The sequence below is a fragment of the Berghia stephanieae genome, chromosome 12 (assembly GCF_034508935.2).
Source record: "Berghia stephanieae isolate SIO BIC M18660-M18661 chromosome 12, UCSD_Bste_1.3, whole genome shotgun sequence".
NCBI lineage: Eukaryota > Metazoa > Mollusca > Gastropoda > Nudibranchia > Aeolidiidae > Berghia > Berghia stephanieae.
The window spans coordinates 35,012,402-35,015,664 of NC_088371.1; positions in this window are offsets into that span (position 1 = coordinate 35,012,402).

Sequence of the window (3,263 nt, forward strand, 5' to 3'; positions counted from 1 at the left end):
CTGAAAAAATGTGTATGAAACAAGGTCCATAAATAACCAGTTAAGGTTGACAATCGTATTATAACATCTTATTTTCATATCTAAAAAAATTTAAGAAGATAAAAAGTGGTTAAATATAATGGAATACGACGTTATAAATTATTTTGGTTGCGTACCACATCATCAATAGGGAATGAGATTAGCGGAAGAGTAGTGTCCCTTGATTGGACGTCACCCATAGTCTGTGACGTCACCGGCGGAAAAGTTATTAGAGAGAGAACGTCATGTTGGTTGTGCACATGCGTCTCTTGTCCTCGCGAAAAGAGAAAAGATGAAAGGGGTATTATAAAGACATACCTGCCTACTTGAAAACTAAAAAAAAAATGGAATGGTAGGTTAAACATCGAATTCACAGTAATATCTCATTCCACTTTGAATAAGTTAACCAACAATAAATTACCTTCGACCGAGAGATAGTTGAACTTTTTACAGGTTTGAAGTTTGAGAAATGGTTCTTCTTTCTTGGATTTCTTAGTGTGTGTGTGTGTGTGTGTGTGTGTGTGTGTGTGTGTAACTCAGTTGTGAGATGAATGTAGTTTTATAAAGCCAAACAATTATGGGGATAGTCAATCAGAAAGAATGGTCATATTTAGATGGCCAATGATGTTCAGATGTTTTTGATTGACAGCTGGGTAGAAGCCAAACGTAGCGGGAAACTAGAATAGAAAGATTTGATAGAGACCTTTGGGCATAAACACACCTGGGGTTTGCAGGAGAAAGGATAATTAGCAGGGATCATCATCCATCGTGGCTTGTGCTCTTGAGCACGTTGCCGGTCAGTTGTCTCCACGAATCAAGATCCTCTGCGGTGCACATGAAATCTGTGTTGCTTTTTAAGTCACATTTGGCCATTCTTAGTTATTTAGATAAGTCATTTTTTGTCTTCCTCTAGCTCTCTTTCCTTCGATCATCCCAGATGTTACCAACTTTTCTATTCCATCTCTTCTCCACACATGTCCCAGAAACCGTAAATGCCTCTTTCTGATGTTATCGATCAGTATTCTTCCCTTTCTCACCTTCTCCAACACTTCGTACACCTGTCTGTCCATGATAGCCTCAACATTCTTCTATACACCGACATCTCAAATGCCTCTAACCTCCTCATACATTCTTTGTTAAGCGTCCACGTTTCACAACCGTATAAAAGGGATATGCAGACAATAAACAGGAAATTGAACAGATGAATAAGCCTAAAGCGGAAAGCGAGTGGTAAGAGATAGCGTTCCGTAATAGTGGGAAAGTTCTGATATCTTTGATCAAATCCCTTAAGCAAAATTTAGAACAATGTATATTGACATTAGTTTAATTGTAGAATAAAGCTATCCATGTTTTAAGTGTTTAATTCAAACTGTTAATTTCCTTTTGCAAATATTGTTGTCCACTAAAAATTTGAAGGGTTTTGAAGTAGACGCATGGACGAGTGAAAATCGCTCATCACACAATGTTCCCTCACAAAGATTAAATAACACGCAGAATCTTTTAAATTATGCATCAACGTTAATTTTCAATAAGTTTTAATTACTGATAAATGCTCATGAATGTCTGAAAACGGATGCAAAATTTCGTAATTCTACGAATTTTTCATAATAGTAGAGAGGTCTGTAATGATCACGATATAGAGCCCACACCACACAAATGTTGCTTTTATCTTCAATGTTGAACCTGCAACGGTATGGATTAGATTTGATTGTGCGACTAATAGGTCTTGTGGACTTGAGGTTTGACACTCTGACCTTCAGACTGGAAGGTCCAGGTTTTGAGTCCAGCTCTGAACAATGCCTAGTTGGTCTTGGAAGAGGCTCATTTACTCACAAAGTGCGGCTATGTGGTCTGGTGGTATGACACTCGCTTTCAGATCGGAAGGTCCTGGGTTCGAGCCTCGCACTCGGCGCATAGTTGAGTCCTTAGAAAAGGCTCTTTACTCACATTCTCTCACCGAACTCGGGTGTAAAATGAGTACCTGGCCGTTAACAGCATTGTCTTTGTCCGAAAAATTGTATTATCGCCTAACAGGCGTCATGTCCCGTCCTTCATTTTAAATGTTGCTGTTGGCCAGGGACCCCTTGTAAAGCGCTTTGAGCACATTTAGTGGATATTGCGCTATATATAGCTCAATTTTAATTTTAACATAATCTTACTGTACTTGGGTGTAAAATGATACCCTGATATCCTTAACATTGGTTTGTCTCTGTTGAAAAAATCAAAAAAACTTACTTACTTATCCGAACAGCGACCACCTGAGCTCTAGCCCTTGGTCTTGTGCCATGACGTAGAAGTTAGACGTCTTTTGTAGTTGTTCCAGGTGACTATAAGTGTGTTACTGATGCTTGGATTTGGTGGGAGGAATGTGCATCTCAGGTCTTCAAGAGGATCAAAACAAACAACATTGTAATATCGCCTAACAGGCTTCATGACTTATCATACATGTTAAGTATTGCTGTTTATCTAGAGACCCCTTTAAAGTGCTTGAGCACATTCAGATGATTTTTAAAAAAAAATTATATCCTTCCATCACGACATCATAAGATATCATTGCCTAGGCATTCCACGAAGGAATATTATAGATAATTTGTCAAACAAGAACTCTGATGTCAACAGGAATCACCCATGTGTTCAATTGAGCAAATTGGGAGTTAATAATCTTTAGATGTATTGCGCCATATATACGCTCAAATTTTAAAGTTTAGGACTGGATAGAGAGTGGTGGTTATAAGTAATAATAAGTAAGGAAAAATCAGCCAACTCCAATCAATCTCTACTTTATATTTGTCTTCCCTCCCAGACACACATTTGAAGTTTGTCCAGTCCAGATATGTCATAGAGCAATATTTGGTTGAGAAGATTTGTGGAATACTCGGCTATCAAAACGGAGATGGATTATTTCTTCAGGTGATCATAAGTGTAAATATATGACCAACCATCTGAAAACGGTATCATGTTAGGATAAAATTTATACTTAAAATTGAATTTATACTAGTCAAAATCTCAGCAATCACAAAATGTTAACTTTTTGAAGCTTATTTCCACAATGAGGATCCGACTCCAGTATCGAGTATCGTATCTCTATCCCTACTTGAAAGTTTACTGTATGCCTGTATGTAGGATAAATGACAAGCTAGTACAATGAGTTGGTAAATAACACACCTGTACTAATTGTGTTGCAAATCCTATTGCCAAGTCACAAATCAAAGACAGGGGTATTTTGTCAAAAAACTGGCGCTTTT